This window comes from Mesocricetus auratus, unplaced genomic scaffold, assembly GCF_017639785.1.
Source record: "Mesocricetus auratus isolate SY011 unplaced genomic scaffold, BCM_Maur_2.0 Super-Scaffold_100014, whole genome shotgun sequence".
Lineage (NCBI taxonomy): Eukaryota > Metazoa > Chordata > Mammalia > Rodentia > Cricetidae > Mesocricetus > Mesocricetus auratus.
In genome coordinates, this window is record NW_024429197.1 from 18,570,375 (window position 1) to 18,584,390 (window position 14,016).

General features: G+C 44.7%; 1 long non-coding RNA gene across 4 annotated transcripts in view; it reads left to right on the forward strand.

Moving 5' to 3' along the window:
* Nucleotides 1-14,016, forward strand: part of LOC106022355 — a 42,094-nt gene that overhangs the window by 12,660 nt on the left and 15,418 nt on the right. The gene's annotated exons all lie outside the window — the stretch shown is intronic.

Consider the following 14,016-nt stretch of genomic DNA (forward strand, 5'->3'; position numbering starts at 1 on the left):
ACAGGAGTAGATATTAACAGGTGGTCCTGTGCCTGGGTGAAGAGTAGACTAGTGGGGCTCAGGTGGAATGAGGAAGTTGATGGAGAAGGTAATTATAATAACAAGATAGGAGATGGTTATGAGTTGGACCTGTGTGCTGCTAGCAGTAGAAATGGAGGGAGAGGCAGATGGAGATTTTGGGGGAACAGAGTCAGAGAGACAAGAGCTCTCTTTTTTCCACTTAGATCTCTTTGCTCAGGATTGCTGTTGCGCTTGCAGTCATTGTCCCATGCAAGACCAGTCACTGGCTCCAGAGCAAACTCTGCTTAGACTCCATGTTGATAGCTTTTTTCTTGGAGAAGATATGTATGTATGTATGTGTGTATGTATGTATATATGTATGCACACAAACACACAAACACACACACACTTATATATATATATATATATATAATACACACATACATGTATATGTGACTCAAAGAGCATTGAAACTACTCTGAAGCCCGGGTGTGGGGCCTCTCTAGATAACAGAGAGAGCTATCCTCTTTAGCAGAGCAAGAGAATTCTAGTTCTGTTTGCGACACTCAAAGTTGCACTTCCGCAAAACCCTGACACTGTGGTGTTTGGTTGATGGCCATTGTGCCGAGCAGCGGTCACACTGACTTGCAGGAATCATGTGGCAACCTAAAATGTCCAGATTTACTCAGGAGGAGAGGTGCTTGGGAGTGGGATGGCAGAGAACTCTTTAAGATGGCAATTCTTCCCACCAGTCAGCTGGAGGTCCAGGATAATGGGACTGTTTTTTGTATTCAGGGACTGGTTAGACCGAAATCATCTGGATTGTTATGTCTATTGCTTCATATCTCTATTGGATGTTGCTTGATGCTGAGACACATTCTTCAGAGCAGTGGTTCTCAGCCTTCCTAATACTGTGACCCTTTAACATAGTTCCACATGTTGTCGTGACCCCAACCATAAAGTTATTTCATTGTTACTTCATAACTAATTTTGTTACTGTTATGAATCATAATGTAAATATATGATATGCAAACCTCAAGGGGCTTGCAGCCCACTGCTTTAGAACCTTGTTTCCTAAGAATTTGAATTGTGAGATGTTCCCCCACAGGCTCATTTGTTGAATATTTGGTCTATAGTTCTTAGTGCTGTTGTGCAGAACCTTTGGGATTTGGGCACTAGCTGGAGGGATATCTCCAAAGCGCTACATTCGAATCTATAGCCTGCCCCCACTTCCTGTACCAGTTCTGTTTCCTGGTCTGCAGAGATGTGGACAGACAGCCCCACACTTTTGCCGCCACCACCTTCAGCTGCTCCTACTGCTGTTCATCCCCACCAGGATAGACTGTCACCTCCAACCATGAACCAAGACACATTCTTTCTCCCTTAAGTTGCTTTTTGTCAGCTTTTGGTTAGAGTGACGAGGAAATCAACTAATATAGCCATTAAAAATGTAATAAGCACTAAAGGCTGTGCCAGTGGTATTTCAGAATGACCTGGGCCTGATACCTATTCCCCTGAGCTTAGTAGAGACTCAGTAAATGTATGCTGGGCTACGTAAGATGTAGATATACTCAGGGACACTTAGGAGTCTGTTAATCATGCTGTTAAATGTGTTTATTTTTTTAAATATTTAAAAAATGCCCATTACAGTAGGAACTCAATAAATAATTGTTCAACTATTTATTTTCCAGCAATATCCATCCTAAGTGCTGGTTTTCTGTGTAGAATAATTTAGTCTCCATGTAGAGAATTAAGATAGTTAAAGTTCAAGACCACTTACTGACAAAGCATGCCTTTGGAGAGTCTTCAAAAGGCTCTTTCCTCATTGAAGCTTCTTTTAAATATTCAAGGCATTTGTCTCAGAGGTGAGAGATAAAGGCCCAGAAGCCTGCTGGGACCCATCTTTGTGTGTGTGTGTGTGTGTGTGTGTGTGTGTGTGTGTGTGTGTGTGTGTGCATAGGCCAGCGTTTGACATCTAATTTAGATGTCTTTTTCAGATGTTCTCCATGTTATTTTTGGGATAGTTTCTCACTGAACCAGGAGCTTACCAATTTGACTAGATTGGCCTGGGAACCCCCTATCTTCACTGCCTTAAAGTTGAAATCACAGGCACATGCCACCACATCCAACTCTTATGTGGGCTGTAGGACCAAACACAGGTCTTCATGCTAGTGTAACCTGCACTTTACCAACTGAACCCTATTTTGTATGGGTCAGGAGGTGATTGGTAGTGATTGGATGGCTGGGTATGGATGATGAAGGACACTCCTTTTAGGTTAGGATGATTACAGAATCTTCCTGATTGCCCAGGTTATGAGTACAGGGTTTAGAGGGAAATGATTTGAATTTAAATCTTTGCTGTCTTTGACTTTGTGACTTTGGGCATTTAAAAAAATCTTCAAGCCTAATTTTTTCTTTCTTTTTAAAAGTTAGTTTCTTTCTTTTTTTTGTTTTTTTTTTTGTTTTTGGTTGTCATTTTGATTTTATTTACCCTACTTTAACCCCTTCTTCTGTTCCTCCTTCTCTTTTCTGCTGGTCTCTTTCCTCTTCTCAAATAGCTCCCCCCCTGCTTTCAATTCTTTAAAAAAAGTCTAGATTCTGCATATTAGAGGAAAATGTAATAGTTTTCTTTCTGCACCTGACTTCTTTCATTTAACATGACGATCTCCAGTTCTTCCTACTTCCCTTCAGATAACATACTTTTGATTTTCTTTGTGGCTACATAATATTACACTGTGTATATATTTCATCTTTTCTTTTTTTTTCTTTCTCTCTTCTTTTGAGACAGAGTTTCTCTGTGTAACTTTAGAGCCTGTCCTGAAACTTGCTCAGTAGCCCAGGCTGGCCTTGAACTCACAAATATCTGCCTGCCTCTGCTTCCTGAGTGCTGGGATTAAAGGCCTTATTTTCTTTAATCATCTGTTTATGGACTTCTAGGTCAGTTTCATCATTTGCCCAAGCTTTATCTTTCACATCTGTTAGATGGATATTTATGCCATCTGTCTCAGTGAGTCGTAGTGAGAATTGAATTGATAAGGCATGGAACATGCTTAGTTCAATGATCGGCATATAGAATGCATTCAATAAGTGCGGGTAATAATAGTAATTCAGCCAATAATACTAATAGCTATTTCATCTTTCTAGTGGTCTCATGCTTTCTTTGCACTGTGTGTATTCCACAAGTAAGGTGTCAAGATTTTTCTCATTCTACCAAGAGGAGGAAGGAGTTTGGCGAGGTGGAAAAAACTCTACCTAGCTATGTAAATGGGGGGAGGTGAATCAAGGGGTCCATTTTGTGACCCCAAACCTTCTATTTCCCATGGCTCATGTCATGGAAGACTTAGGGATAGTTGAGTTATCTAGTCCAAAGCCAGGAGATTCTAGGGGAAGAGGACATTCCATCGTCTTAGCCACAACTCTGTCTGTACCTCCCGTGTGTGTGTGTGTGTGTGTGTTGGAGGGTGAGGATCAACGGGTGAACTCTTTAAGCACCCAGGAATCTCCTACTCACAAAAGGCACCCTTTCTCCCGCCATTCTACTATACCAGTCTTTTAGAAAGTCCAATGTAATGAAAGTGAACTCAGGTACGAGATGCAAAAGCATTCCATATGCGTGGAACCCCATCCCAGCCTCCAGCCTGACTCAAGACTTGGATGAAAGCTGATAACTAAGATTTTTAGTTCTTCTTGTTTGTTTGTTTGTTTGTTTTTTGTGACAGGGTCTTACCCAGCTGTTTCTGAATTCACTGCAGCCTCAGTGTTGGGATTGCAAGTGTGTCCTGGGATACCTGGCTCTATTTTCTGTCTCTTCCTGAGTGATCCCTCACTCTCTGCTTCTCAGTTTTACCGTGTGTGGACTGCTCTGGCTTGACACTCTGTAACTCAATGCTGCACCCACATTTCCCACCTTTGGGGGAAAGGAGGGAGTGACTGGGGACAGCAGCATTAATCTCCTCTCTGGGATGGTTCCTCTGAGTTCTATATTTCTTGCCTATAGTGACCAGGGAATTTTCCCTTATTGATTGCTTTCTGTAATCGAGCTTAACAAATAGAAGTTCCCTCAAATGATTCTTCCAACTAACCTGATAGAAAGCTAACCTTGTTATATTTATTGACAGAACATTGAAATAAATATTATAGGTCTAGAGGGAATGTTTCAGCTCATTGATTTTTTTAAGGAAATAATAAATGGAGCCTATTCCCTTTGGCATATTATGCTGGGAATAATCTGAAAAAATGCTTAGCTTGTTCAACATAGAGCTTAGAAGCTCTCCCTCCACTCCCGGCGGAGCAGGGGCCCGTTGCATAAATCTGCTCTGGCCCAGACAATCAATTTTCAATTTTAATTATTTTCAAAACTCGTTTATTATTTGCTTGTTCAGTGAGTTGGGAGCTTTCCCTTTTAGTGAGTTTGCAGCCACAGTGGTCAGGCCTCTGGCTTGATCAGAATGCCTAGATTTCTTCCTTCCCTGGCACAAGGGACAGGGACTTTTGCCCTAAAGTAGAGGTCTGCCAACTCTGGACCATGAGCCAAAGCCAGCCCACTTTCTGTCCGTGTAAATAAAGTTTTATTGGAACTCATGTAAAAGCCAGGCACAGCAATGCCAGTATTAAGGATACAGAAATAGATGACTTCCAAGGGTTTGTTAGCCAGCTAGTCTAACTGAAACAGCCAACTCCAGGGACCGTGTAAAGAGAAATGTGGACAGCAGCAGAGGAAGAAACTTAGTGTTGGCCCCTGACTTTTTCACATACATGCATGGGCAAGTGCATTTACACATACATGTGCATACACCACAGACACAGACAGACAGACAGACACACATAGACACACACACACACACACACACACTCATCCCATTAAAGCAGAGCTCTGTGCTACCCCTTCTCCATTTCTTCCCCTCCAGCACTCAGAGGGTTATCATTACTTTCTCCATCACTCAGTACATTGTCCCAGTCATTTCTTCCTCTGCTCTTCCATGCTGGTGGAGGTTTTGGTACCTGGTTTAAGGAGTTCTTTTGGGGGTGGCATTCATTCATGCTGTGGATATGGCTGGGTACCTAGAATGACTTGCATAGTCATTAGCAGCCCTTTGGGGGGAATGAGCTTAAAGCCATGTTATAGTCTCATGTGCAATCAAAGGTGTGGGTTGCCTAACAATCATTCTTGGACTATGTGTCCTCTCTGACTGGTACCGTATCTTTGACCTTCCATCCTGGCCGGATTGACTGAGTTTTTACTCCACCATTGTAACTGTGTCCTTTCCTTACATCCGCTCTTCAATCTACTCATCTGGTGTCTGTCTAGAGCCCATCACTGAGTCGGCTCTTAGGTCCTTGTGGCTCCAAATTGCAAGGACAGTGTTCTCAGGTCTCCCTGTCTCCCTGAAAGGCATCACCCCCCAGCCTCATGCTCTCTGCTCCCTCCCCATCTTTCCAGACCCTTAGCTGCTATGATAGTTAGTTGTCATTGTCGATGTGACTACATTTGGAATGTGCCTGTGAGAGTGTCTCCAGAGGGGGTGAACTGGGGAAGGAAGACCATTCTGGATAGAGTTGGCTTCGTTTCATGGGTTGGGTTCCTGGACTAGATAAAAAGGGGGAAAAGGAGAAAGTGAGTTGAGCATTAGCTTCCATTTCTCTTGACTTCCAGACTGTGGAGGCAATGTGACCAGACACTTCATGCTTCTGTCACCAGGAAGGCGTACAGACTGTATCCCCTCAAACTGTGAGCTTGCTTTAATTGATTTTTGTCACAACAAGAAAAGTAACTCACAAAAGGTCCCTCTCTAGTCATGTTACATCTGTCCAGTTAGATTTGGGGGTGCTGTGGTAGTCATCAAAGTCCCTTCTCTTAGAGGAAGGTCACAGCTCCCAGTCCCATTTATTCTTCTACATTTTCCTCAAATATCAGCCAGAAGCCCAACCTCCTTCCTGAACTCTTAGATATATGAACTCCTGGATGTCATGCCGTAGCTCCTCCAGTAACATCAACTATGCACACTGAACTCATTATTGGCCCACCACACAAATGCCCACCAAGCTGTTCAGACCCTGGACTTCTGCTGTGTCTCCTACTCTCTGTCATTAATTCTAATTCTTGCACCCCCTCTCTGATTTCCATCCCACTCTTAATGTAGATGCCTTTGTATGTGCCCTGATCATTTCTCACTTGGATAACTGATTAATTAATTAATTAGACAACTGTTTATTGTGTGTTACTCTGAGCTACTCACTGGGGAAAATAATATTGAACAGGGCAGACTGTCTCAGCTTTCAGAGGCTTGGATTCTCCATCGATAAAAAGGCAAATATTTAATTAAGATCATTTCAGATAGACTTATGGAGAAACTAAACACGAATGACATGAGTGTAAGTGACCAGAGGTGAGCTCCTGAGGGTCAGCAGGGACTCTCTGATGAGGGGACATTTTAGCTGAGACCTGAATGACAAGAATAAGCAGCCTTGTTTCAAGGTGAGGGAACAATTGGTGATATCTGAGGTGGGGATGTGGTAGCTTGCTCAAGAAGTGTGAGGTGGCTGTTCATAGCCAGTAGGTCATGCATTTCAGGAGGTGAGGGCCAGCAGAGGTACAGCATTTTATATTTGGTTGTAAGGTGAAGAGAAGCCTTTGGGAGCATGTCAAATTATTTTCTTTGACAATTATATACAGGGTCTCATTATGTAGCCCTGGTTGGTCTGGAATTTGCTATGTAGACCAGGCCTCAAACTCAGAGATCCTCCTGCTTCTGCTTCCCCAATGCTGGGATTAAAGGTGTGAGCCACCAGGCCCAGCTACACAATATATTTTGATCATATCCACTTCCAAAATTTCCACCTATTCCTCCTGCATAACTCCAGCATATCACCTTCCTGTCTTCATATTCCCTCCTTTAAAAGTATTGAATAAACAAACGAACGAACAAACAGCCCAGTGACTCTGTCTATCAACATGCCTGTTGGAATGTTGACTCATCTTGTACTGGCCTCTGTAACTGCAGTGAGTCCATGGTGCCTATCAGGTCGAGAAGGGTGTGTGGATTCGTTTGTGTGGCTTAGAAAGCTCACTGTGGCTGCTCTATGAGGAACAGGTGGTCAGGGTCTGTGTGTGGAGGCAGGGGACATGGATTCCAGTGCATCTGGTGGCTAGGAAGGTAGAAAGGGACAGGAAGGGTATGGAGGGGCGGGCCTTGTTGGGAAGTAGAGTCAGCTGGTTTGTTAATAGAGAGAACAGGTGCTGGTGAGGGATTACAAACAGTGGAACAAAGGGGGGTCAATTAAAGTCTGTCCCTCCTCGCTCTCTGTGTTTCCTTCCTGGAGAAGAGAGGCCCTGGTCAAGAACTTCATCTCCTCCCATGCTCCTGTTCTGGCAGTGTATTAAGAGAGGTCTGGCTTAGAGCTGCCTGGCCTGGGGTGTGCCACTCGCTGAGCCCCATCACGTGTTGAACCATCCAGGAGGGATCAGGTCACCTCCCCAGCCTTATCTAGTCTTTGCTCTGAGTCCTTTAAAGCCCCCATCCCTGTGATAGTGAATCAGCGGAGGTTCCAATAGAGTCTCCAAGGCTGAGAGACTACATGATGTCCTCCCTGCTGGACCTTTCTTAGCCTAACTGTTGTCTCTAGGCAGAAAGAGCAGTGGGCTTGGGATCAATCAGATGGTCTGGTTTTCAATAAGTCCCACATGGGCAGCCTGTTAAGCTGTGTGACCCTGGGTCATTCATTTCACATCTTTGGATTTCACTTTCTTCCCAGTAAGTGGGCAAATTAGTTCCCTCGCACTGGGCTGTGACTCATAACCCAGTGTGAGGGAACAGAAGCCTGGCCTTGGTGCTTGGCTTTTACTTGAGCTTTGAAGGCTTTGTACCAAGACCTACTGCTCAGGCCCACGGGAGTGATGGACATATTCCTCTGGAAAGAAGGTAAAATTCCACTTTTGCTGAAGAAAGCCAATCCTCCGTGGGTAGGTTGGAGGAGAGTGGTTTTCCAGAATCTTCTAGCTATTGTTCTCCTGTGACCCATTCAGCTACCTGCTGCTTCCAATGATCAAATTCAGTGAGCAGAGATCTGGGAGACTGATACCCTCAGGGAGCAGACAGAAAGCCAGTGAGATGGGCCGTGTGGGGAAGATGGTCCCGTGAAGGGAATATATGCGTGTGTGTGTGTGTGTGTGTGTGTGTGTGTGTGTGTGTGTGTATGTGTGTGTGTGTGTGTAAGATAGCTGTGGCAGCTCCAGCCATGACTGACACACTGTAGGAAGTTAAACCTGATATTGCTAGACCTTCTGAGTTTTTAAGAGAAGTCAGAAGTCTGGAATTTTATATGACATCTCCTGAATTTTGCATGCTGGCAACTAAAGTCAATTAAAACAAAAATACCAGCTTGGGCCAAACAAAGCTGCAGGATGCATTTGGCCCGCGGGTGGCCAGTTTGGGATGCCTGATATAGAATCGCAGAGGGACCCAGAAATAGCCACAATCTAACAATAGCCAGGTGCACCATCCAATAAAAAGCACAAGGAAGCATCCAAGTTTAATGCCCATATCTTCTGGCCAGGACCACGTTGCTCACATCTGTAGAGGATAGACTTGCTGGCACCTTTGCATTTCTACTCCAGATGCTGGATTCCATCCAGTGCCTCGTCGTGAGGGTTAGCCAGCTGATAGTGGAACACAGAGGATGTTCTACCTTTGTCATTGTGTATGCACGACTATTTATTTCTTCATTTATACTGCAAGCTTTTAATTATCAGATGAGGCACAGTCCTGGTTTTGTGTCATGTTAAAAGTTACTTGTAGGCTCGGGGAGATAGCACATTTAGGGAAGTGCTTAGAGCATGAGGAAATGAGTCTGGGTCCTCAGTACCCTGGAGAAAAGCTGGACGTGGTAGTGCACTCTTGTAATGCCAGTGTTGGGGAGGTAGAGACAGGCGGGTCCCTGGCTGTCATTAGCCAGTCAGTCCAGCCTAGTTGGTGAGCCTCGGTCTCGTGAGAGAGCTTGTCTGATAAAGCAAGGCGGTAGCTTCTGGGGAAATGACACCTGAGGTGGACCTCTTCCCATCACACGCACACATGTGGAACTGCGCACGCATGAGTACGTGTATCCCACCAGGCACACATTATTTGTGGTAATACGAGGGTAAAACACGTGCTGTGAGTACAAGCAAAGGACCATGGGAGTTGTGGAAAGTTGGCAAAAGAAGACCTGGGAAGGTTTCAGGGAGGAGATGTTTCTGGGTCTACAGCTTGAAGATGGCAGATCGTGGGGCTTCTTAGTCTCTGTGTAGCCCTGAAACAAGCTAAACACACAGTTAGAAGGAATTGATGCAGTACTGTTAGCATCTCCATTGCTGTTCTGTTGCTGTAAGGAGGCACCATGACCAAGGCAACTTATAGGAGAAAGCATTTAGCTGGGGGCTTGCGTATAGTTTCAGAGGATGAGTCCACAATCATCATGGTGGGCAGCATGGCAGTCAGGCACAGTGCTGGAGCAGTCGCTGAGAACTTACCAAGCTAGAGGCAGAGAGAGGGAGGGGGAGGCACAGAAAGAGGGAGGGAGGCAGACAGAGAAAGAGACAGCGAGAGAGGGAAACTGGGCCTGATGTGGGCTTTTGAAACCTCAAACCCACCTCCCAGTAACTCACCTCTTCCAATAAAGTCATATCTCCTAATAGTTCCCCAAAACAGTTTTACCAACTAGGAACCGAGCATTCAAATATATGATCCTATGGGGGCCATTCTCATTCAAGAAACCACACGTATATTTTATTTTATTAATTTTGAAAAAATTATTTTATTGTTTTATGTATGATTGCTTTACCCATGTATGTGTATGCACCATGTATGCTCCTAGTTCCTTCAGAGGTCACTGGGTCCCCTGAGATTGGAGTTACTGACAGTGGTGAGCCCCCATGGGGGTGCTGGGATTTGAACCCAGCTCCTCTGGAAGAGCAACAAAGGCTCTAAGTTGTCGTGCCACCTCTCCAGCCCTCAAATACAGCTTTAGTACACATTGCAGAATTAATCTATTTAGATTGGAGGGCAGCCTGGCTACTTCAACTCTAATTAAAGAATTAGATTACATTCACATGTCCACCTACACCTATACTCAGAAAAACATCTGGAAGGATTTTCCCCAAAGTGCTCATAGTGGTTGTTGTAGTTGGGTTTGGGATGTCTCTCAGAGGCCCTCAAGGTTGCTTTTTAGAGTCAGGCTGGTTGGCACACATCTGTAGTCCCACACTTGGAAAGTGGGAGCAGGAAGATCAAGTTCAAGGTTATCCTAGGCTACATAACAAGTTCCAAATAGCTGCTTACTTGAACACCTCTGTCTGAAAACAAAACAACAGCAGCAACAAACCATCGTTCTTTAGTGTGGTACTGGGGTGGTAGAGCGTTTAAATGGTACTGGGGTGGTAGAGCGTTTAAATGGTACTGGGGTGGTAGAGCGTTTAAATGGTACTGGGGTGGTAGAGCGTTTAAATGGTACTGGGGTGGTAGAGCGTTTAAATGGTACTGGGGTGGTAGAGCGTTTAAATGGTACTGGGGTGGTAGAGCGTTTAAATGGTACTGGGGTGGTAGAGCGTTTAAATGGTACTGGGGTGGTAGAGCGTTTAAATGGCACAGCCTGCTGGGAGCCTTTAAGTCACAGGCCGCAGAAGGGGTGTTAACCCCAGTGTCCTCCTCCCTTTTTGCTCCTAGCTTTGAGTTGAAGGATTTTGCTCTGCCATGAGTTCCACACGATTTCTCTGCTCCCTGCAGGCTGCTTCACCACAGGCCTAAAAGTGACAAGGTCAACCAGTCAGGAACTGAGACCAGCAGAACCATAGGCAGAAATGTTCGTTCTTCTTTGTAAGTCAGTTGTCTTAGGAATTTGTCACAGCATTGGAAAGCTGGCTAACATTGCCTACCTCCAAGGAGCGGGGTTCTGTTCTGTTCTTCTTGTCCCTTTTACCTCTACCCTCCCTGTGGTTTCGAAGGATGTAAATATCAGCATTTTCAAGTGAGGGGGAGAAAAAGTTTCTTTTGGTAGACTAAATTTGGAAAAAATTTTGAGGTTTTGTATTTGCAAGTTTTTTTTAAATCATAAAGTTAATTTTAAAAATTAAAAAAAGAAAAATAGATTGGGGGTGGCAGCAAGTCGGCTCCATGGGCGAAGGGCACGTGGAGCAAGTCCGATGAGCTGGATTTGATCTCCAGAACCCATGTGAAGTGGACAGAGAGACTCAGCCCCACAGAGTTGTCCTCAGACCTCCTCCACGCGTGCACCGTGACACGGGCGATCCCCATCTCGTCCACGGATACAGGCAGACAAAGTAAAAAAATAAATTTGACAAATACAAGTTGCTGCCAGAGTAAATTAGTGTCTGTCTATCTGTCGTCTGTCAGTCTGTTTGCCTGCCTACCTACCTACCTTCCTACTTATTCTTAAATTTAGAACCCAAGGGTGAATGAACACTGTGGTATAATGACTAGTATCGTCACCAGTCCCTAAATTAGTATGTTAATAATATGACTGAGGGATGGGCTGATGGACATGTGCACTGTCCCCAAATCACTTTTGCCCCTACGAAGGAGAGCCGTCTGCTCGATAGCTCTTTGCAGTGCGTGGGACATGGGGTCACAACTCCATCAATTCAAGGCCTGTCTTTTTGTTTTACACAGTGAGTTTACCCATGAGATTTAGGACACTTTTACCATAATATTTATTCAGTTTTATGGCTTTAAATATAACACTAACTCCTAATAATCAATATTGATTTAACTATAATATCTTATTTATAGACATAGTCCTCTGGTTTGCATATGGGCTCAAGCTATAATGGAACAGAAATAAGCCACTCACTCTCCTGGCCCTGGGCCAGCACCATCAACCCCTATGAGTGGCTGTGAGGCCAAGATGGAGTTTGTAGTGTGTGATGTTCCCTGATCCCCACCCCCACCAAAATGGGTTCCTCCTGCCAGCCAGTGAGTCAGTGGGGGCTTAGCATGCCTATTCTGAGGTCCTACCATCGACCTTGGGCTACAAACATTCCAAACGTAGAGACAACCGGTTCTCAGTAAGAATGTGAAAGGAAGCAGGGCGTTGGTGGCACACGCAGCCTTTAGTTCCAGCATTTAGGAGGCAGAGGCAGGCAGATCTCATCTCAGTGAGTTTGAGGCCAGCCAACCTGGTCTACAGAGTGAGTTCCAGGACAGCCGGAATGGTTACATAGAGAAACCCTGTCTTGAAAAACCGAAAAACAAAACAAAACAAAAAGTGAAAGGAAATGAGGCTTTGATGGGTAGAGAAATATCTAGGTATAGAAAGACTAAGGTGGGGCTTGGGAAAACAGAGTCTTTGCCCCACCCCATCCCAAGCAGCTCAGACTGTGGAAACCTGAGGTTAACTTGTTTGCAGTTGTGTAACATGAATAATAAAAACCCAGAGACAGATATTGGGGTTCAAGCTGAGGATCAGAGAAGCAAAGCAGCCAGCCACTAGAGAGTTCTCACCTCTACCAAAGCTCAGACTGAAGGGATGATCCACCAACCTCAGATTGCATCTCCATCTCCTTATAGTCTCTCTAGTGCTGGGATTAAAGGCATGATGTAAAGAGAAGCTTTATCTTTGCTAGCCGCTTTGGTTTATCCCCTGCCAGCCGCCTGGGCTCTGCCGCATTGTAGTCCCCAAATAAACACACAAGACGCTGTATTAATTATGAAGCTGTTGGCCTTGTTTGTTTCTTACTGGCTAGCTCTGCTTTAAGTAATTACCCCATAATTGTTAATCTAAGTATGTCTCTTACCGGAGAATAGTTCCGGGTTTCCTACCCCATGGCGGTTACATGTCGACTCTTCGTGTTTCTCCTTCCCAGAATCCTCCTGGACTCCTAGTCCCACCTATCTAGATTCCTATTGGCCAGACAGTGCTTTATTAACATAAGACTTCCCCAACAGCATGAGCTCTGTTTCTCTTTTAGACTAGTTCACTCTTGTGTAGCCCTGGATGGCCTTGGACTCACAGAGATCCATCTGCCTCTATCTCTTGAGTCCTGGGATTAAAGGTATGTACCACTACTGCCCAGCTTCTATATCTAACTAGTGTGGCTGGCTTTGCCTTCTGATCTCCAGTGGCTTTATTAGATCATAAACAACATATCACCTCACATTTACCTCATACTGTATCCTCCACTGACTAAGACACAATGCCCATTGCCCAGAACATGGCCCCTCTCTTCGGAAGTTTCTAGAATCCCCAAATTGTTAGCTGAGGTGGGAAGACCCCATGTCATGAGCTGGTCCCTGAACTAAGCTAGCTGAGTAGCAACCAGAGAGTGAGCAAACAAGGATCCATGCCCTTCTCTCTCTGCTCTTGACTACAGATGTGCTGTCTCTCTGCAATAATGAACTATAACCTGGAATTCTAAGACAAAAAGATCCCCCTCCCCCACATTGCTTTTTTATCTCCTGCTGTTTTATCATATCAATAATAGAGATGCTAGAACAGAGCTGTAGCCATGTGGCACTGTGTGGTTCATAAAGAAAAACAAACTGACATAAAAGACATGACCAAGATGTGCCTTGCAAGAGCCCCCACACTCCAAATCCTTTCTTAGAGAATACCCCACTACCCCAACTCCATACAGCCCTAGACACATGTGACCTTCATTCTTGTTCACAGGTGACTTTATCAAGGTATGAACACCTATCTAACCTGGCCAATCCGATCCTTTCTCTTAACACGTGGACTAAGTGAGTAAGATGGGATTGGGCAGTGTAATTATGGGAATACAGTTGTATTACAGAGGAATAGAATGCAGATGCTCCAGCTTGTTCACTGTTCTTAGGGCACACTTCCAGTCGTAACAAGCCAGCGTGATGAGGCCACAAAGAAGCATAATGTTAATACCAACAGTGTTTTGGTTACTGCTCATAGACCAACCCCAAGTTAAGGCATCAGACCAGCTGTTTTTCTAGCTCTTGGTTCTGGGGTAAACTGGACTTGGCTGGGTGATTCTCACTTGGGGTCTGTCTTGAT